Here is a 24134-nt window from a genome sequence, read left to right on the forward strand (position 1 = left end):
AGAGAGGATAGTCAGATGCAACACACTTTTGAGGAGGGATAGGGTAAAAGCAGAGAGAATGGAATAAATGCAGGTGGGAGGAATAGGATGGAGGGAAATACAGCTAACAATAGCAACTGTGGGAAAAGAAAATATTGAAGAAATTTCTCTGATGAACTTATGATAAAGAATGCTATCCTTCCCAAAGACAGAGCTGATGGCCTCTGAGTACAAATTGATATATACATTTTTTTCCCTCACTTTATTTTTCTTGATGCTTCTTTTTCTTTGTGTGTGTGTTGGTGGGGGGAGGGAGGCATTCTGCGATTATGTTTACTTATACAGCATAACTATTGTAGTAATGTTTTTCATGGCAATACATTTTTAACCTGCACTAAGTTTGCTTTCTCAGTTGGGGTAGGGAGGAAGTGGAGGGGGAGGAAGTGGAGTGGGAGGAAGGGAGAGAATTTGGAACACGAGGTTATGGAAGCAAATGTTGAAACTTGCTTTTCCATATAACTGGGGAAAAAATTTTAAAAATAAAATAAATAAAAAATAAAAATAAATAAATAAATTCTGAAAAAAAAAGATTGCAGCCTGAGTGAAAACAGGGGATGTACCAGAGAAATTTCTAAAAAAAAACCCAATAGAATATATTTTTGACATGAACTACAACCACAACATCCTCCAAAGTCCCTATTCTTCAATAGCCCTTTTCCCTTTGATTTTCTATTTATGGATCCTGACTTTTTCTTATTCTGATTGCAGAAAGAATCCATCCCTCTCTTCCGCTCTTTACTACTTCTCTTATCTCTTTCCACTCTTTTCTTTTTCTCTCTTCTCCTCTCCTCTTTTCTGCTCCTCTCTCCTCTCCTCTCCTTTCTTTTTTCTCTCTTCTTTCCTCTTCTTCCTCTCTACTCCTCCCATTGCTTCTCTCCATTTCTTTCCTTTTCTCTTTTCTCCATTCTTTCTTTCTCTATTCTTCCCTCTTCTCTCATCTCTATCTTTATCCTCTCCTCTATCCTAGATTCCTCCCCCCACTCCACTCTCCTCTCTTTTCTTTCTTGGCCCCCTGCTAGACTGAGGCTGTAGAGCAAATGGTTGCCTGGAGTGAAGGATGAGGTGGAGAAAAATACATTCTACTAGGTAAATTTAGATTCTTTCCTTCAGGGCATTTGCAGAAGGAATCAATAAAGCCAAAGTCTTCATAAACAAGACCATTGATCAGTTACAAAGTCATAATTTGAACAGTAAAGAAGACAGCTCCACTTGCAAAACAGTCACATTGGGTGGCCATTGCCCCAGTGAGTTCCACAGGGGTGTTTGAATCTTTTAGCTCTGGAAGGGAGATGGGAATGATCATTTTTATAGCATTTACTCTACATGAGGAATTTTTTTTCAATTATTATTTTATTTGATTCTCACAACATCACTGGGAGATGGGTATTATTCTTCCCATTTTATATTGTTCAAGAAACTGAGGTAAACAGAGGTCAAATGACCTGCCCAGAGTCACACAACAAGTGAATATCTGAAGCTGCATTTGAACTCAAGTCTTCCTGACTCCAACCTCAGCATTCTATCCACTATACTACTAGTTACCTTTAGGAGAATTGAGAGAGAGAAGGGAAAGAAGAAGAGTAGAATCCAAGGGATAAAACATAATGTCAGAGATATTTGTTGTATACCTAGGACCCAGCATAATATTTGGCCCCTAACAGATCTGACTCCAGACCTGGAATTAGGAAGACCTGAATTCAAATTTGCCCTCAGACACTTTTTAGTTGTGTGACCCTGGGCAAATCACCTCACAGTGTTTGCCTCAGTTTCTTCATCTGTAAAATGACCTGCAGAAGGAAAGGGCAAAGCACTCCAATGTCTTGTCAAGAAAACCCCAAATGAGGGTCATGAAGAGTTGGACACATCTGAAAAGTGACTGAACAGCAAGAACAAAAACAAGAACAACAGACCCAAGAAAGAAAAACCTCTACACATATAGTGGTGTCTTAGACCCAAATTTCATTCACCTTGGGCCAAGTACAGCTCTTTTGATGGGGGGGGGCAGAGTTCATGTCTTTATTATTTAATTCAGTCCAAGCCATTGATCTACAAACCCTCTGGAGTTCTGATTGAGCTCCCAGTTTTCATGATAAAACATTTCAAAGTCTGATAGGATTTAGAACCAGAGAGAATTCAGGCAATTTTTAGCTTCAGAGCTTCCCGAATAGACTGTTTAGTTCTAGAGTTACTTGAAGGAGATTTGATTCTTCTTTAACAATGGATATCTGTGGAACCTGGGGTAAGTTGGGTTCCCTGTTCCTCTTCTACAAAATTAAGAGGTTGAACTCAAGGTCTTACTAAGGTCACTTCAAGTTCTAAATTCTTGAGATAAGACTGACAACTCATTCCCCCATTCCATTTTTACAAAGGAGGAAACTGAGGCCCAGAAAAGAGAAGTGATTTGGCCAAAGTCATAGAGAAAGTCAACCCAGGAATTGAACCCAGACCCAGAGCCAGCATATTTTCCATCACAACACTCAGCCTCTATCCGGGTCCTCCTGTACCTACCTGAAATACATCTTCTAATCCACATCTCTCTCTATATATATAAAATGAAAAAAGAAAGAAAAAAGGATAGATACGATATTGAATCTTTTTTAGGTGATAGATTCATTTCTCACATTTTAAAGACCATAAACAAAATTGTGAAGATGGACTGAATCAAATCAGCTAATGTTTTTAAAGAGCTCTGAAAACCTTAAGGTACTATGTAAATGTGATTTCTTGTTATTGCTGCTATTACTATTAATCCATTTAAATGCTCTACTTTTCTCACACAGTACTGTCTTCCATATCCTCTATAGACTAGCCTTACTGGTCAACTTAGGATCATAAGAAGTCAAATCTAGAACTTGAACCCCCCCCCCCATTTTACAGATGAGGAAACTGAGACAGATAGAGGTTAAGCGACTTGCCCAGCATTACACAGCTAGTGTATACTTGAGACAGGATTCAAATTAAGAGTTTCCTGATTCTAAATGAAGCATCTATTATGATTGTCGTTATTATTATTCATTATAATAAAGATGATAAAAGTAATAATAGCTACCCATTATATAATCCCCTAAGGATTGCAAAGTTCTTAATATCTTATCCTTTTATTTTCACAGCCACCAGAGAAGGTAGATGCTATTTATTGTCCCTCTTTTTATAGATGGAAAGACTGATGCAGAGAGCAGTTAAGTAACTTGCCCAGGTCACAAAGCTTTAGATCAAATTTGAACTCAGGACTTCCAAACTTCAGGCAAAATGTCCTATCCTCTGCACCATCAAACTGCCACCCTTTCCCCCATCTCCTTTCTATGATGTTGTCCTATCTGCTTTCCACATATGGAATGAGCTCCCTCCTAAACTCTACCTCTTATCATCAATGACTTCTTTTATGACTCTGCTAAAAGAAATCTTTTTTCTTTTTTTTGAATTACAGATGATTTTTTTTCTGGTCCCACCAGCTACTCATGCCTCCTTTTCTATGATTACCTTCCATCTCTTTTATATATACTTTATATGTCCATATATGTCTACATACATATATTCGTATATTTCTCACATATATTTGCATGTATGTTCCCTTAGAATGTAGGGCAGGAAATGTTTCTGTATTTTCTTTGGATCTGCAGAGATCTTTTAGTATGTGGCTAGGTACATACCCAGTAGTTTTAATTACCATTTGCTAACTGATTAATTGATCTAAGACTTAAACACCAAGAAATTCTGAAAAGAAAGCCAGAGCCCTTCTTTAGAAGCTAAGAATTCAATGGAACCCTGGTCTAGTTCACAGCCTCCTTGCCCCTGATTCCACCTGCATTTCTAGGCTTTGTACTTGTAAGAGAAAAAAATGAAACTCTTGGGACATTAAACATGTCCCATACTGTGCCAAATATTATAGAAAACTACAGCTGGAAAAATTCAGCCCAAAGCCTGATAGGAGGAAGGCGGCCAGCTGTGATAATGAGTCAGGAAGAGGGAAATGGACATCTCCTATAAGTTTCCTTCCGAAATTGAGAGGAGTTTTGCAAAAACATGTTAAATGATAAGACTCGACTGATGTCCCATGGGTTAGAGCAAAGACATTCTTCTAGAGGAAATTCTGCTATGGCTGCTAAGGTCAAAAGAACAATGTCGAATTTCCCTGATTTCATCTAAAATGTCATTGGAGCAATTTGCTATCTGAGGAAAAGGGCTGTTCACGTGTTAAAAGGAGGGCGGACGATGGGAGATCCATTGGTCAAGCTAAGAAGAAAAAGAGGGGGACCTCTTGTGTGTCTTGGGATGGACATGGGGGAACAAGGACACCATAGGCTAGGCAGTCATGTTGGATCAGCACTCGGATCTTGGTGAGATCTAATTCCCCAGGCACCATTTTTGAATTGTGTATATGAGGTAGAAGGAGAGAAGAGTTCCAAGGCTCTAAGAAATGTGAAGTAATGGAGAAAAGTCTGACAATCTGAGGGTTCAGAAGGAAGGCTTCAAGGAAGAGGTGGCACCTGAGCTGGGCCTTTATGGGTGCTTGTGGAAGATACAGGGCAGAGATTTAGAGCTACAAGGAGTTTCAGAGGTCCCCATTTTATAGAGGAGAGAACTGAGGTCCAAAGAGGAACATTCAGTCTCCAACTCTCTATCTACAGACATGGAAACTGAGGCTTGGAGAGGAAGTATAGACTTAAAACCAGAGGGGTACCTTAAAGGCCATCTAGTCCAGCATCCTCACTTTTATGAATGAGGAAATTGAACTTCATGGAAGTAAAATGATTTGGCCAAGGTCATACCTATAACATGTAGCAGAATGATATTTGAAATCAGATAATCTAACTCCAAATCTCATGCTCTTTCTACAATGAATTCTGAGAAGATAGAGAGGAAGTACATGTTAGGCATAAGAGATAATCTGTGGGTTATCTCCTATGCCTGTGATTGTTGTTCATTCTTCATCATCACAGAGGACCTAAGACATCACGAGTGTGGTGCCATGACATGTGTGTGACATGGATTGGAGTGAAGCAGAGCTGCCTAGAAATGAAAGAGGAAAGAAGAGAGGTTACAAGGGCAGGAGAGGAAAGAATGGGATTGTATTTCCAAATTTATTAATGAGAGTTTTAATAAAACCTTTTAATGAAAAACTTAAAATTTAAAACTTCTAATGAAAGCTTTTATTATGGAAGAGGCACTATGTTAGATACTAGAGATACAAAAGCAAAATCAAAAACACAATTGATGCCTTCAAGGAGTTTGCATTTTATTAGTGGGGGAAAACATTTGGACAAATGAGTCAATAGAAAATATCTTCAAAGTAATTTGTGATCAAGAAAATCATTGCAATACTATTTGACTCTTGCATTAAGCATGGAAGCAAGTTAGGGTTGTTAAGAGGCAACAATGGACAGTTTACTCTAGTTAGATGGTTCAGCTGTACAAAACCATGGAGATAGGAGTTACCATGCTCCAGGAAAAGGAATAAGAAGCAGATCAGCTTGGCTAGAGAATGGAGTATGAGAAGGGGAGTAAGAGCTTACAAAGGTAAAGGATTGGATTGTAATTCTCTTTGAAATTCTTGCAAACCTCACCTCCCATCATGATTCTCCAAATTACTATAGTTTAAGGGGAAGGCAAGTATGATATGAAGTAGAGTTCGGGAGGCAGTGAATGGGCAAGGTTGGCCATCAGCCTGTTTGGTTTGAGAATTCATCAACACAGTTCTTGTCATATAGTAAATATTTTTTATTCATTCATTCATGCGAAGGTTTGGGACAAGTTAGTCTTAGAAACTATCCATCTAAAAGACGTTGCTCTGTCTAAAAAGGGGAGGATAGCTTGGGAAGAAACAAACAGACAACCCACTCTTTCATGAGTTTCTTCTATCATCAGCCTGTTCTATTTCCCTGAAAACAAAGTTAAAGGTTTTAGACCAGGACCCATTGCTGACTGTGAGATTTCTCCAGAGAAGAGAATTTCTCTCATCCTAAATTCTATTTCTAAACTGAGCTGGGGTGGGGTGGGGTGGGGATTTTCTTTGTCAGAAAGATTCCTATTGTTTTTTTTTTCTCAGAGAAATTTCAGGAAGAATGAATGGATTCATGGAGAATAAGAAAAGACTCCTGGGCTACATTCCCCCCCCTCAGAAGTTTCATATTAATTGATGATTTCTTTAGCCACATAAAGAGGCAAGTTGAACTGATTTTCAGCAGGTGCTAGGAATGTTCTCTTGTTTAAAGATCTGAATCCAAACTCTAGCTTTGTCATATTCTAAATGAGATATTTGAGCCACATTGTTAAATTTTAATTGATCTCAGAGTCCTCATCTGTAAATGGAAGGGGAGAGTGGGGGGAATTTGAAGGTTGAAATAAATGGTCTTTAATATCCCTTCTGACAGAAGTACTGAGCTTCAGCTATATATTTAACATGAATTTATTAAGTAGCTATTATGAATAAATCCCACCAAATGCAAGATTCACAAATTTAGATAATCTACCCCAAATGTTCACCTGGCCTATTGGGAACTCATATAGTCTGATCAGCCACCTTCAGACACATTGTATGGACCTTGACTCTAATGTAGTGATGCCATTTTAGTCCTCTTGGAGAATGGACAGCAAACCAATATTTTTATCACCCCTCCATTAGCATATAAGCTCCTTGAAGGCAGGGATTGTGTGCTTTCTTACATTTACATACCCAAGCTAGCCTGGCACATAGCTTAATGCTATGCTATTTATGCTAAATATACTAAAGTACTTAATAAATGTTTATTTTGTTGACTGTCTTGAACAAGCAGAAGTTTAGAAAATAGATTTGCTTTGCTTACTCCCAAAGGCCAAATTAAGAGTAATGAGTACAAATTGCAAATACTTCCAGTCAGAGATATCCCGAAGTGGAACGGGCCAATAGAGACCATCTCACTATAGTTGCCTCTCTTAGAAAAGGTCAAATGACTACTCATTGGCTATGTAGAGAAGAAGATTGTTGTATGGACAAGAGATGACCAGCTGTGAGATTTTGTAACTATTCTATATTTCATGAAAAAATAACTTTCCTACTGAGAGAAAAAAAAATTTTAGGTGTTGGCATTGTATACATTTAGACACATACAAAAATAAAGGGGAGAGCAGCTAGGTGACACAGTGGATAGAGCATCAGCCCTGGAGTCAGGAGAACCTGAGTTCAAATATGACCTCAGACACTTAATAATTACCTAGCTGTGGGGCCTTGGGCAATCCATATAACCCCATTGCCTTGCAAAAATAAAAAAAATAAAGGGTGAATTCAGAGGCTTAGATATTGCAATCCCTGATGCTAATGTTATTTTATTCTGAGAGATTTCCTTTTCTGATATCTTAGTGAGAAGGCACTGTTTAATTCCCCAGTCTCTGAGTTATCTCATGTGAACACAATGATCTTCCACAGTCAGTAACGGAAGGTGATTTCCTTTGGCAACATTTGGATTTTGAATATGCAAGATCTTTGACTGACCATCTGCACAAATTGGGGGCAGGGAGGAGAGGCTGGGGAAGTAGGCAATGACCTCCATTTTTCTTTTCTCCAAGAAGCCCACGATATATACTGGCCAGAATCCAGGCCAGGGTGATATGTAAAGAGCTGTGTCTTGTATGGTTCTATAATAATAAAAGCTGATATTTACATGGTAGTTTAAGATTTAGAAAGCTTTTTAGATCTGTCAATTCAATTGATCCTCATAGACACTAAAAGGTGAATATCTTGTAATATACAATGGAAAGAGCGTGCTCTCTCTTTAGGGTCAAAGAAGCTGGGTTCAAATCCTGACTTGGATTTTCATGGAGTGAACTTAAGTAAATTACTTTCATTCTGTGGGTCTTATTTTCCTCATCTGAAAAGTGTAAATTTGTAAATTTGGAAAACCTGAATGTACATATACAATTTTCACCAGAGAAAATGGTAGAAAAATTATGGAACTCATAAACTTGTAAAAAGATGAATATTATTAACTACCTTTACATGTAATTGGAAAAATAAAAGTTAAATAAAAATGAAAAGTTGGAGAAGAGGGTCTTTCAGTTCAAGACTTACTATCTCAGATTCTATTAGTATCTCTCTTTGATTTATGATGAAAGTGACGTTGAGAGAGAAGATATCATTACACGTAGGATGTGTTCAAGGAAAACAAGTAACTCTGGGCAGCTAGCTGGTGCAGTGGATAGAGCACTAGCCTTAGAGTCACGAGGACAGTTCGAATTCAGCTTCAGACACTTGTTGCTTATTAGATGTGTGGCCTTAGGCAAGTCTGACCCTGATGGCCTTGTATCCAGAACCATCTCCAGTCATCTTGATTAATATCTGGCCCCTGAACCCAGGTGACTCTGGAGGAGAAAGTGAGGCTGCAGACTAAGGGCAGTACTCCCCACTCAAATTCAATTCATGTGCTTGTCTTGGCATAATCTCCCTGATGTCATGTTCTTTGAAAATGAAGGATAAATATTAATAACTGGTGTGAGGGCTGTCAAGTCTTCATCAGGGCTGCTTTCCACCTTTGATATCCACTTGAGTCACCTAAGTCTCACCTGTGACTCCAAAAAACTGTAGCCATCAGCCACACCCCTCAGCAAGCAGATTAAATCAGGTTGAGGGTAACCCAGGGAGTCTCAAACTCATTAGTAAGTTGTGGGGGGGGCATCTACCCCAAGTATGTGAAACCTGCCACTGGTGAAATGGACAGCTGAGAAGGCTTCATTCTAACAACCATGAAGGTAACTGAAGCAGGTGCTATGGAGTGCTTAGAGCTTGATTAGATGTAGAAGATGCAAAAGTCATGCACTTCATCTGGAGCCATCACCAGTTGTCTTGACTGTCTTGCCACTGGATCATGCTGACCAACGATTTTGTGTATCGTTACTTCACTTAAATCCAATTTACGCATGACCATCCCATTTTACCATTTCCATCTCAAAGTCCTGAGGTGACAGACAAGTGATGAAGCAACAGGTGAAGATACCCTGGAAGGTGTAGTCACAACCTTGCACATAGGCTGTCTCTCCATAGGGTCATTTCCTGACTGAAAGCAGCAGTGAGATTCAGCAACACCCTGGGTGATTGAGCAGACCTTTTAAGGATTGCACTGCTCACCTCCTGATGTGAGTAAGGGGCTAGAAAAGGTGCCCTAAAATTTGTCTGTTTACCTAACTCTGACCATGGCCGTAATCATGCCATGGCAGTCAGGGATCCTACAGTGTGGTTAAGGCACAAAACAAAATCTATAAAAACCTCTTCAAAGAAGATTACATTCACTGTCAGAGCATGGAATATGCACATACTCATAGACAAAACAACATCCAATAAACCTAAAAGATGACTAGTTCTTGGTGCAAGAGAACTCAGCAGTTATAGAATCCAAATAGCAGCCCTAAGTGAAACAATGTTGGCAAATGAAGGCCAGATTATGGAATTCAGAGTTGGATACACTTTTGGGGGGGGGCTGCTGTGAAAGGGAGCACATGAATCTGGGGTAGGTTTTGTAATCAAACTAATCTAGTCAACAAGCTTCAATGCTGGCCAAAAGTAGTGAATTACTGGCTCATGATAATGAGATTGTCACTTCCAGGAAAATGCCATGCTACTGTCATCAGTGCCTATACTCCCAGCATGATGAATTCTGATGAACTCAAAAATTTTATGAAGACCTAGAGATCCTTATCATCAATGTACCAAAAGAGGATAAGCTCATAATTGTGGTAGATTTTAATGTTAGAATGGGTTCAGATTACCAGACATCGCAGGGAATACATGGTAGGAAATAGCAACAGTAATGGTCACCTACTACTAAAGACTTACACATTTCTCACTGTCTTCTGTTTACTGTAATGAATTAAAACTTCATTTGCAAACATTGGAATCTAATAGACCAGGTGCTTGTAAGGAGAAGAGACAGACAGTATGTGAGAGTGACAAAGGTAATGTGTGATGACAAGTGCTGGACTGATCACAGACTCATCTTCTTCAAGCTAAATATTCACATTCAACCAAAGTGGCAACCACAAGCAAAATGAATACTAGAAGAATTACTGTCAATATATTAGAGTGTCTTTCTGAGAAGGAATAATTTGTTGCTAATGTGGAGGGAAAATTGAGCAGCAAAAGAGTGGGCAGCTTTCAAAGATCTGGTGGACAGCATTGCATTTGCTAATCTGGGTCAGAAAACTTATAAACATCAAGACTGGTTTGAAGAAAATGATGGGGAAATACAGAAGTTGCTAAATGAAAAATGAGAACTGCATGGGGTTTACCAGCAGGATAGCTCATCTATTTCTAAGAAGGCAGCATTTAATTCCATCAATAGTAAAATATAAGTGAAACTTAGAGAGATTTAGGACTCTTGGCTCAGTAAGGGGGCAGAAGAAATTCAGTTTTATGCAGATAGTAAATATGCAAAGTTCTTTTTCTAATTCCCTGAAGGCTATTTATGGACGAGAGGTGCATAAAGTGCATCTCAACTGTTCAGTACTGATGGATCCACATTGATTAACAATAAGGACATGATTCTAGAGAGATGGGCTGAGCATTTCACCATTATAAATTAATGCAGAAGCCATTAGTCATTTAGCTCAAGTTGAAGCCAATCTATCCTTAGCTGAAGTTCCAACTAAAGAAGAGGTTTTGAATGCCTTTAGGCTTCTTTCAAGTAACAAAGCACCTGGTACTAATTCTATTCCAACTAAGATCTACTTAGGTAGGGGGTCTTTTGCTCATTCAAAAGCTGATTGAAAATTTCCAAATTATATGACACAAAGATCCCCCAAGAATTCAATGATGCCTTCATCATCTATCTCTATAAAGACAAAGAAAACAGATTGTCCTGTGACAATCACAGGATATTTCTCTTTTAGTCTTGCTACTAAGATTCTTGCCAGAGTCCTTCTTGATAGACTTATCCTCCACCTGGAAGATGGTCACCCCCACAAGAGTCAGTGTAGCTTCAGAAAGGGTCAAGGAACAGGTGATATAGTGTTTGCTGCCTGACAATTCCAGGAAAAAATTCCAGGAGCTGAATAGAGGACTGTATACAATGTTTGTAGACACGACCACATCCTTTGATATGTCAGTCATGAAGACTTATAGATAATTATATCAAAATTTGGTTGCCCAGAGAAGTTCATCAGTATTGTATGTCAATTTTATGACAGCATACATGCTTGGGTTCTGTATAATGGATGATGCCCTTGAGATTTCCCAGTCATCAGTGGAATGAAACTAAGTTGTATCCTGTCCCCCATGCTTTTTAGAATGATGTTTTCAGCCATGTTACCAACTGCCTTCAGTTAGGATAAACAGGCCATCAAGGTCAGCTACCATACTGATGGAAAAATCTTCAACTTGAAAAGGCTGCTAGCCAAAACCCAAGTGGAGGAGTGCTGGTGCAGATTCTTCTCTTTGCTGATCATTGTGCTCTCAATGCAGCCTCAGAAGCTAAAGAGCAACAGAGTATGGATCAGTTCTCTGCTTCTTGTTCTAATTTTGGTCTAACAATTAACAGTAAGAAAACACAGGTTCTCCATCAGCCAGAACCACACCATCCATATGTGGAACCATCAATTACAGCAAAAGGAGAAGTTTTGAGTACTGTGGACAAGTTCACTTACTTTGGCAGTGTCCTTTACAGGGAGGTACACATTGACAATGGGGTTGACATACACATTGCCAGAACTGACTAGCATTTGAAGACTCCAAAAGAAAAGTATGGGAAAGAAGAGGTAATAGATTGATTACCACACTGAAGGTCTACAGTGCCACTGTGCTAAACTTGTGTCTGTGAAGCCTGGACAATCTACCAGCACCATGTCAGGAAACTGAATTGCTTCCATCTAAATTGTCTTAGGAAGATTCTGAAGATATCTGGCTGGAGAAGATACCAGACCCTGAGGTCCTTTAGAGTTAAACTGCCTAGCATTCCAACATTACTGCAAAGACTCCAACTACAATGGGTTCGACATTTGTTAGAATGCAAGCAATATACTTGCCAAAAAGATTATTTTTATGGAGAACTCACACAGGGCAAGCACTCACAAGGGGTCAGATGAAGTGATACTGGGACACCCTGAAGTTCTCTCTTAAGAACTCTAGAATTGATTGTACAACATGGGAAACACTGGCATGGGACTTCCCAGTATGGCATGCCCTCATCAGTAAGGGGGTTGTGCTCTATGAGGAAGGCAGAATTGAAGCAGCTCAAAGAAAATGTGACATATGTAAGTTAAAACTCCCCAGTTGTTCACATGGACTATTTTGTGCCCAACCTGTTGTAGAACATTCTGAGCTCATATTGGTCTGATCTGCCACAGTTGTATACATATACATATATAGTGGTTGTATACACTATAATTTGTCTCAAACATAGTGATGCCATTTTGATCTTCTTCCAAGAAGGACAAGAACCAACCTATGATTGAATAAATTAAAGAATGAAAAAAATTTTCTAAAGCACTTTTGTTCTAAGCACTGTTTTAAGTTTTACAGATTCAGATCTTTGTATCTGATACCCTCAAGGACCTTACATTCTGATGGAGGAGACTATAAAAAGGCCAGGTAAAATAATTTGTTCAAAGGTTAGAGAATGGGTCTATGGGAGTTTATTGGCCAAACCCCTCCAGAAAAAAAATGGCAGAGTTCCAGAATTAGGGAAGAAAGAAGGAAAGAGTATACATGTTGACTGGAAAAGAAGAGGAAATGATTAGAACTGAGAGTGAAGCAAAGCTGTTGGGAGGTCTGTGGGCATCTTAAACCCATCTTGTCCCAAATAGAATTCATTTCTTTTTCCCTAAATCTTCTTCCAAACTTCCTTTTTCTCATTACTATCTTTCTGGTCATCTTGGTTTCCAAAGCTGAATTCATCTTTGACACAGAAAATTATTGTGAATGGATCAATATCAGGAAGCACAAAGTTTAGTTCTATTAAGACAGACATCTGTATAAGAAATTGAATTTCTCCTATATACAGTTTGAGTTTTAAAAAGTATCTGTATGCATATATGTAAACATATGTGTAATATAAAATGTATATATGATTATGTATTTATATTGTGTATGATACATTATATAATGTGTTATATTATATTATGTTATTATATTATGTGTTATGTTATGTTATTATATTATGTGTTATGTTATATTATATAATGATTATGTGTCAATGTATGGGTCTATATGTGTAATTGTGTATGCATATAGATTTAATGTGCATTTTGCATGTATAATATTATTGCTAATAAACCCCTATCCAGTATAGTCCCCTTTGATTTCTAGTTAACCAATCATAGTTAATTAACTTTTAGTGTCCTTATTGAATATAAACTAAGAACAGTTGGTACAAAACATTCCCTTAAAATGTCTAAGATATCTTCTCCTACATGTACATACAGAGCCAAGGAGATAGTTGATTCTCGTTTAGAAAGCACATACAGTCCATGGCTCTTCATTGTGAGAAGTATGAATATCCCTTTTTATAGAGTCTCTGGGACTTCCTTTTGAGGAAGCTGGGCTCCAAAGGTTGAAATCTTTATGAATTCCTTAACTTGACAAACCTCTGATTTCCCATTTAGGTAAATTAGGTATAAATTCTGAATCTCTCAGGATAACTGTTGCCTAGAATCTTGAAGGGAAAAATAAATAAATTCTGTGAGACTTCTGCTGGTCAAAATTAATGCACTTTCTCTGCTCTTTTCATTTTCTGGGCATTAATAAAGATTCAAATTGATACTTTGCATATCTGTTACTACCTGCTAATCAAGACCCCCTCCTACACTAGTTCATCTTTGAACTAAATAAACACACACACATATATATTCCAGTGAAACAAATCAACACAGGTATGTGAATATTTATAACAGTGTGTTAGGAAGCAGCAAAGAATTGAAAACAAAATAAGTGGCTATCAATTAGAGGAATGGATAAATTAACTATGGGCTAGGAATATAATATCATATTATTCTAATGTAAGAAATGATAAATTTGAAGGATTCAAAGAAGCAAAGGAAGAATTATTCAAGCTAACACATATTGTGGAATATTTGACATGACATTCTTTACTCTTTCGTTTCTCTCGTTCTACTCTCCATATCCAGATAGTTGCCAAGAACTATTGACCTGACTGCCATATTATCTCTTGTATCTGTCCTCTTCTCTCACCTATATGGAGCTTTCCCTAAGCAATCCATCCTTCACTGAACTGTGAAAAATGAATCTTCCTAATATATAGACCTGAGCATGTCATTCCCCAAAACTTTCAATGACTCCCAATTGTCTCTAAGCATAAAATATAAACTCCTTAGCATGGCTTTTAAAGCCCCCACAATCTTGTCCTATCTACCTCCCCAGACTTATTTTCTATTATGCTTCTTGATGTGTTCTATATTTCAGCCACTCTGAATATTAGCTATTTCCTGTTTATATTTCAAGTACCATCTTTGTGTTTTGGTGGTCTTGTTATTTGCTTTTTTCCCAAGGCAGTAGGGTTAAAGTGACTTACCCAATATCACACAGTTAAGTAAATATTAAGTATCTGAGGTCAGATTTGAATTCAGGTCTTCCTGACTCCAGGGTCAGTGCTCTATCCACTGTGCCACCTAACTGCTCCCAAACCCCATCTTTGTGTGTTTGTATTGGCTGTCCCTGCCCCATCCCCAATATGTGTTCCCTCGATATCTTTACCTCTTAGAAATCCCCATTGACTATAGTGCTCAGTCCAGGTGCTGTCTCCTTTGTGAAGTCTTTCCCTTTACTCCCCAGTTATTAGTTAATTTTTCTCATCTTAAATTGCTTTGTTTTTACGAGGACAAAAAGTTTCAATTCTATCTTTGTATCATTCCTGTAGTAGAGACTCAATCAATGATTCGTGGATTATACTGGATTTTCCGTTTATCGACTCTCCTTCTCTGACTTAGGATATCCTTCACTATCTCAAGTCTTGTTTGAAGTCCTCATGTGTTAACAGATAAGGGTTTTCCATAAAGAATCCATCTACTCTAGAGATTTTTGGTTTTCAACAATTTCATCATGATAAAATAAAAGGTTTTATGTTGTTCCCCCATATTTTACATGAATTGATCGAGTCACTGTCCCTTATATACAATATCCTATCTCCCACCTTGGTGCCTTTGCCCAGGCTGGTCCTCATTCCTACCTAGAATGCTCTTTCTTATCACCTATAATAGCAGAATCAATATCCAGACTTCCCAACTCACATGCAAGTTAGACTTTGTTCGTTCCTTAAAAGATTTTGAAACCATGCTCAAGATTTGATTTGCTCAGTTAAACTAAAGGCTTATGTTATTGACATCAATTCCTAATTGAGTATAAAACAACCAGTAGCTGCTCCAGATGCTGTTGGATGTTTTGTTGAAGGACCATTCTGGGAAATCCAGAGGTGGCAGGGAATCAACTTATGGTGTTCTCAGTTAACAGCATCCCTATTATGGCTAAATAAATTTTCAAGTGTTGACTATTAAGTAGTTTGCAAATGATTTATTCCATTTCATCATCTCATACAAACTTCTAGTCTACTGTCATAAGTCAGACTCAGCTCAAATCTGGCCTTGACCAGAACACCTCCACATCTTGCACTTTAGATTTCTTTCAGTGCTCCATTCTTTTCTGATTCCCCAAGTAATCTCCCTCCCAAAATTGAATTTATTTATGTACATTTTGAATTTATTAGTCAGTCACAATCATTTATTTGTTGTTGTTTAGATGTTTCTGACTCTTCATGACCTCATTTGGAGTTTTCTGGCAAAGATATTGGGATGATTTGCTAATTCTTCAGTTTATTTTACAGATGTGGTTAAGTGATTTTTCATAGCTAGTAAATATTTGAGGTCAGATTTGAACTCAGATCTTCCTGACTCTGGGCCTGGTGCTTTAACCACTGTGCCACCAAGCTGCCCATCTATTAAATACCTACCTTGCATTAGGCTTTTTATTAAGCACCGGAATTACAATGAAAGGCAAAAGACAGTCCCTGCTTTCAAGGAGCTCCCAGTCTAATGGGGATAGCGTTCTTGCAGTCTCTACCTCAGGAGAATGCGAGATCCTTAAAGGGAAGGACAATTTAGTTTTAATTCTTATTTTTTTAATTTATATCTCTAATAACCAGTGCAAGTGATTAATAAATTCCTGTTGAATTGATTTGAAATCACAAAGAAATGAAGCTATTGCATCAAAACAAAATATAATCCTAGGCTACCTCTTCTATCTGCACCAAAAAAGCCTGCTAGGATTTTGATCCTAGAGTCTATTTCCTTTCTAATTATCTGTATTAAGGATGTTCATCCAGTCCTAAGTCTGGAGTCAGAGTAATTGAAAATAGATGCATTTTCCCATCATTTTTTTATTTCATTTTTTTCCAATAACATGTAATGATAGCTTTCAACATTCATTTTTGTAAGATTTGAGTTTTTGCATTTTTCTTCCTCCTTTCCCCCAAAACAGCATGTAATTTTATATAAGTTATACATATACAATCATGTTAAACATATTACCATATTAATAATGCTGTGAAAGAAGTATCACACCAAAGGGGAAAGAACCATGAGAAAGAAAAAACAAAAAATAAATTTAGAAAAGTGAAAATAGTATACTTGATTTGCACTCAGACTGCATAGATTTTCCTCTGGATGTGGATGGCATCTCCATCAGAAATTTTTTGGGATTGTCTTTGGTTATCATACTGTTGAGAAAAGCTAGGACCATCATAAGTGATCATCAAACAATGTTGCTGTTAGTATGTACAACCTCCTGGTTCTGTAGGCTTCAGTCAGCATCAGTTAATGTAAATCTTTCAAGGTTTTTCAGATGCAGTTACAAAAAAAATTTGCAAAAGAATTTTGCCTACACATGAAAATCCTTCATTGGTATCCTTGAAATATCAAGTGGTCAAGACAAAGACTAGCTGGCATGGTGGGCATACTTTTCATTGCAGGTTTATGGAAAGGAATGGATAAGGCCTGTTCTTTATACTTGGAATAGAATGACCTACATGGGCTGTGATTCATACTGTTGAAAGGAGTATCTGAACTGATGAGCTCATGGAGCCCCTGAAGTGTTCAAGTATACTTTTGATGAAGTCCCTGTGCCTCAAAGGTTAGGTAATTTATTGAGTCATTACCATGGCAACCAAAGCTCACATTTATATAATGCCTCTTAGAACCTGACTCTATTTGATCCTTGGGATTAACCCTAGAAACTAAAGTGATTCATTTTTGTTTTTCAACTGTGGGAACAGAGGTGAAGTAATTTGCCAATGGTCATAAAACTTGCCAAGGCAGGACTCAAACCCAGGCTCCATGATATCGGATCAAATATTCTTTTTTCCTCTGTGTTTGATACTACCAGAAAGGTATCAGGAGATGATCAGGGAAGCAGCAGCAGTTAGAAATTAAATCATCCTGAGACCCACAAATTCTGGTGAAAAGAACAATCAAATAGTAATATGGATTGAGTTCATTTCCTCATAGCTTTCCAAATCATGTACCAGGGCCTCTGAGGATCATTGAGAAGTGTCTTAGAATTTAAAGACTTTAGCAAAATTGTAAGATCAGATATGTTTCTAAAATTTGCTGACCATTTTTTTTCTAAGTCCATAACTTTAGAGTGTCCTGGGTTGGCTCTGAGCATGCGCTAATAAGAGATTGGTTCATTTTAATGAGACACAACTACCAATTTTGGAGTATACAATTAACAAGAGCATAATTTTGCCATACCACCTGCCATTTACAATTCCTGGCATCCAATGAGGTCTGAATAAAAACTGTATGAGGATCAGGGGTAATGGGAAATAAATGCAGCTTTTATAACTTGTGATGATCATTTTTTGGAAAAAGTAGATGCAAATAACTTTGGTGGCACAGCTGTCAGAGTGGTATCTGCCAGTCTACGATCAGCCAAATAAGTATCAACGTCTGTTATTGGATTTCACATTCCTGGCAGTAAACTCCAGATTCAGGTTAAAAATGGTGGTGGATCCCTATGTTACTAAATAGTCTTTCTGTAGACGGAGCTGACACGAATAGAGAAGTGCTTTGTGGTAATTAAGAGGCAGTCAGCACATAACCCGATTTCATAACCCAGTGGCTTCCTCTAGAGTCAGATGGAGATTCTACAAGGCAGTTCCTAGCACAGATAAACATTCTTTTCTTTTCAGTGGAGCATTTGCAATATAGGATTTTCTGGTTAGTCTTATCTTTGAAATATATGTGTGTATATGTTTAATGCATTTCCAAATTTGCCTGCCTACTTGTCTACCAATAATCTGTTGGATTTTTTTTTTTTGCTTTGACAAGGAAAAGCTATGATGAATTCCATGAAGCAACTGGATCAACAATTTAAGTATGGAAAATCTGATTAATTTTGAGTAGAAGATGTTGCTAGGACCTACAGTGTGTGTTGGTTTCCACTCTTGACCATTAGGGAACTCTGCCCAAAGGATCTAGTTTGGTGTATATTGGATTCGGAACCCAACACTTATTGTTAATAGTCTTGTGGTCTTAAGCAATAAGTCACTTAAATTTGTTGGGTTCTGGGGCAGCTAGGTGGCGTAGTGGATAAAGCACCAGCCCTGGAGTCAGGAGTACCTGGGTTCAAATCCGGTCTCTGACATTTAATAATGACCTAGCTGTGTGGCCTTGGGCAAGCCACTTAACCCAGTTTGCCTTGCAAAATAACATGTGTTGTGCTCTGGATTAGATCTGGTCCTTGCTGTTGTTATTCAGTCATTTTAGTGTTGTGTTTGTGACCCACCACTTGGTGTTTCCTAGGCAAAGAAACTTGAGTGACTTGCCATTTCCTTCTCTAACTCATTTTATAGATGAGGAAACTGAGACAAACAAGGTTGAGTGATTAGTACAAGGTCACATAGCTAGCAAATGTCTTAGACCAGATTTGAACCCAGAAAGATGGGTTCCCAACCAAGTGGCTCTTCCAACTGCACCATCTAGCTGCTCCTACTCAAATTTAATTGCTCACAATACTGTATTCTTTGTGATGAGGATTGATGAGATCATAGCTCATAGATGAAAAGCTAGAAATATCTTTGAGAACATTTAATTGAACCCCCTTATTTTATGCAGAGAGATGTAGAGAGGTTAAACAATGTATGTAAAATCACATAACTAGTAAGTAGTAGAGACAAAATTTGAACTTGGGTCCTCTGAATTGAGATCCAACACTCTTGCTACTGTGCAGAAGAATTGGGAGATTCACTCATGCATAATTTTCCTTCAAAAATAGCAGTTGTTGTCATTGGATTATTTATGAGTTTAGGATCTATTGTTTTGAAGTTACTATGTACATATAGTGAACAAGTTCAGTTTATTTTGAAAATAATATGTGTCATAAAACTGCTGGGAAAACCAGAAAAAAATGGCAGCATCTAGGCATAGACCAATGTGTCATAGTCTATATCAAGATAGGGTCAAAATGAGTACAGGATTTAAAAATAAAAGGTACACCATAAGCCAAATGGTTGAACAAGGAATAACTTATCTGTCAGAACTATGAAGAGAGGAGGAATTTGTGACCAAATGAGAGATAGAGGACATTATAAAATGCAAAATACATAATTTTGATTAGATTAAATTAAAATGACTTTACACAAATAAAAACAAGATTAGAAGGAGTAAGAAAGTTGGGAAACAATTCTCATAGCAATGTTACTACTAAAAGACTCATTTCTAGAATATATATAGAGAACTGATTCAAATTTATATGAATACAAATCATTCTCCAGTTGATAAATGGTCAAAGGTTATGAATAGGTTTTACTTCCTCTGCTTCATTTAAGTCCCAATAAAAATCCCATCTTTTATAGGAAGCCTTTCCCACCCCCCCTCTTGATTCCAGTGCATTTCCTACTTATCCTGTATATTTTGTATATATTTTCTTTCATATTGTCTCCTACGTTAGATTGTAAGCTCCTTGAGGGAAGGAAATGTCTTTCTCTTTTTGTATGCCCAGTGCATAACCGAGTACCTGCCACATGGTGAGTGTTGAATAAATGTTTATTGATTGATTCATGGTTTTAATGTTCAAAAAGTTACCAAGTAGCAAGAGTTTCAAATGGCTATTCCAATCAAATTTGTGAATAAAAGTAATATTGGAATAAATTAAGGATTGGGGAGAAAGGTACCAAATTTCACTTTGTTTTCATTTACAAATCTGTCTTATCAAGTCATCTATTTCTTCTCTGATTTCTTCTCTTTTTTTGTTATTCAGGTCTCAATTGAGTCTCAAGCAGTGGGCCACCCCAGAAAGCTCACAGCAGGCTTTTGCATCAGTCTCAACGAGCAACACACCTGGTAGCAGCAGGGTCTCACTTCAGTATCCACTTTTCATATAATAATGTATTGGAATAAACACTGGAAGTTGAGCTGGCAAACCTGCACATATAAAAGTGAAACCAGGAAAATTTCACAGGCTAGCATCCAAATGAACACCCAAGATCCCCTTTCTACAGTCTGTCCAATTCCTTTCTGGCAAGAGCATGCATATATCCATAGTTGTGCAGACTCTGTAAACACAAGTTAAGTAAATCATTTACATGTACAGATGAGAGGAGATAGCTCATGGGACTCAAATAGCATTTTCATTCACATCTGAATTCTTTAAAAACGTGTCTGATGTGAAACAACTGCTTTCCCTGGGAATATTTATCTGTTTAGCCACTTACCCATAATCTGTGGCTGATGAGAACCAGACAATCATCATTTGAATTTCTTGGACTAACTTTCCACTAAATAGGAGTTGTCACTATTCTCCTAAGCCTCTGATCCTCAGTCCTTTTGGAACCACACCCCAACATCATTTGTTTCATTTGTTTTACCTGCTATGTGCTAGATGCTATGAGCAATAAGCTCATGGGTCTGGAGCTAGACTGGATTTCCAAGGTTATCTCATCCAACTGTTTCATTTATAGATGAGTAAACTGAGGCTCAGAAGGAAGCTAGGTAGATCATTGGAGTGAGATCTGGAGTCAGGAAGACCTAAGTTCAATTCTAGACTCAGTCATTTACTAGCCATGTTTAAATCTATTTGTTTTAATCCATTGTAATACTCTCCAGTTTATAAATATTCCTTCTAAAAATAAAACAGCATAAAATTCTATGTATATGAGGTCTGAAGCCAGGACAGAGAACAATATTGCCTTGTTCTAAGCATGATTTCTTTTTTCTTCTTTCTTCCTTTCTTTCCTCATCTCTCCTCCTCCTCTTCCCTTCCTTTATTTTTCTTTTTCTCTACCTTCTTTCTTACAATATTTTCCTACCAAAGTTGTTATCAGTCAGTCAACTAACATTTATCAAGTGCTTACATGGTCCTAAGCATAGAGAGAAACAAGAGAAGCATTGCCATTCTTGGCTTCCTTGGGGCACTTTTGACTCATGGTGAGCTGGTAACACATCAACATCTCCAGATTTCTTTGAAAAGTCTATCATTCTCCACCAAATTAATCAAATCCAGACTCCCATTGCTTTAATTGAAAGGTCATGTCAATTATCTCTCCTGGGTCCCTATTCATCATCCATATGAATTTCCCCAAGACCTCTATCCCTAGGCACTACTCTACAGATGTGGTCTCTCTCCTATTGGAATGTAAATGCCCCAGGTACTTTTTGTCTCACTTTTGAATCTGTATCCCTGATGCTTACCAGAGCTCTTTGCATTCAGGGGTGATTAATAAATGCTATTCGCCTCAATTGTAATGTCTCTTTTTCATTTCATTCTTTGATTTTTAGGAAAAGGCCAGGTTCAAATATCTTTTATTTCAAACAAAATGCCAGCCAAGTCTATTTTTAGTTTTTGTTTCTGGTATTTTAGCTTGTCTGAAGGTGATACTAAAACATTTAGAGGAAAGCATTTCATTTTTATTTTTCCTATTTCCTGGCAGTAATGATTTATGGTATGGTTAAGGCTCCCTGTCTCAACCATTCCAACTAAGCTTAGTTGTTTGGGTATTTATGAAAGTATGAAGAGTATTCAATGTACCATCATCTTCATCTTTGGTTCTGGAGTGAAAGACTAATCTGAACATTTCTTATAACAATTACTAAGTTAACTCTGAGAAAGGTTAGAGTATAGAGATTGCAGTCAGAATGAATTGGGTTTTAATCCTGACTCAGATACTAGCCTCAGTTACCCCAGGCAAGTTGGGAGAGTGGGACACAACTGAGTTTGACTAAACAACCACCATCATCAACAAGAACAAGTTTCAGCTCTCCTCTAATCCTATCAGTCCTCCCTTATTTCTCCTCTTTCCCTCCATCCCTCACTACTAACCTCCTCTCCAATTCTCTCCCTCTCTGTTTTTCTCTCTCATCTCAATCTCATTCTTTGTCTCTGTCTATCTGTCTCTGTCTCTTTTTGTCCCTCTATCTCTATCTCTCATCTCTGTCACTCTCTGTCTCTGTCTCTTTCTGTCATACATACATATGTGTGTGTCTCTCTGCCTGTCTGACTATCCGTTTCTGTCTTTGTTTCTGTCTCTTTCTCTGTCTCTCTGTTTCTCTTTGTCTTTGTCTCAGTCTCTGACTGTCTGTCTCTCTGTCTCTTCCTCTCTGGTTCTCTGTCTATCTTTCTGTCTCTCTTTCTCTGTCTCTGTCTCTCTGTCTCTCTGTCTCTCTGTCTCTCTGTCTCTCTGTCTCTCTGTCTCTCTGTCTCTCTCTCTCTCTCTCTCTCTCTCTCTCTCTCTCTCTCTCCTTGTATATATATATATATGTTGTCTCTGCCCTTTGAAATGAAAGTTTCTTTAATGTTATCTTTATTCATATCTGGTCATTGGACCCAGATGGTTCCAAAGTAGAAAGTGAAGCTAGTGACTGTGCACAACCCTTGCTTACTTAAATCCATTTCACTTGTACATCATGGCATCACCTCCCTGATGTCATTCTTCAAGAATGCTAATCTTGGGGGAGGGCAGCTAGGTGGTGCAGTGGATAGAGCACCAGCCCTAGAGACAGGAAGATCTGAGTTCAAATTTGGGCTCAGACACTAAATAATTACCTGTGTGACCTTGGGCAAGCCACTTAACCCCATTGCTTTAAATAAATAAAAAAAAAATTTTAAAAGAATAACAATAGTGAATGTAAGGACTTTTCCTTTTTTTCTTTCCTTTTCCTTGGCACAGGGCTTTGCAAATAATGTTTAGTAAATTCTAATTGTCTTGACTTGACTCGTCTCTTTCATGTGACAGTTCTTCAAATGCTTGGCAATAGCTATCACACCTCACAGCCTATTTCTTTATTAAACATCCCTTGACTGGTCTCCTGCCCATCTGGCTCTCTTCTGTCCCAGAGCTCTGAGTTCACTGTTAGGAGATGTAATGCGACAGATCTAACACTACTATATGGAACTCTCTTTTTCTTTGCCTTACCTGAAATTCTTCAGAGCCTATGATCTTTCATGATTCACGGTCATCCCCACCAGTGACTGGGAATTAATGAAAGCACCACACAATATGCTTGGCTCAAATAATCATACTATTCTACTGTTACCCCATGTTCTTCTCTTAAATCCTCCATCCCAGATAATAGTGCTAATAGATAAAATGATAAGCAGAAACCAGACCCAATAAAGTTTTGTATTCCAACTCTCCCTAATAGCAATACCCATAACAGAATTAAGAATTTCAGAATCAAAAGGGACCTCAGTTATTTGGTCCAAATGTACCCAAACAAGAACCATCTCAATAACATAGATTTATTTATTAGAGAATATAATAAAAATACAAAATATAATAAAATATAATAAGCCAGAAGACTCAGATCCAAATCCTGACTCATTCACCTATTTAATCATCACTTAATGTCTCTGTGCTTCATTTTCCTTATCTGTAAAATGTTTAAAATGATTAGATGATAAAGAAAGTCCTTTTCAGCTCTAAAAGTAAAAGCTATGCAACCTTAACTTGAAGGCCTCCAGTGAAAAGTTTCTATTATCTACCATTTTAACCCAAAGCATTTTCAGACAGCTTTACTTTGGAAAAGGTTTTGATTTTTCCCTTAAATAAGTCTAAATCTCCTTTTTTTTTTTGCATATCCCCCTACTTCCTGGGCTACTGCAGAATAAGGTTAATATCTCTTCCTCATGA

Source organism: Macrotis lagotis, chromosome 1 (genome assembly GCF_037893015.1).
Source record: "Macrotis lagotis isolate mMagLag1 chromosome 1, bilby.v1.9.chrom.fasta, whole genome shotgun sequence".
NCBI classification, from domain to species: Eukaryota; Metazoa; Chordata; class Mammalia; order Peramelemorphia; family Peramelidae; genus Macrotis; species Macrotis lagotis.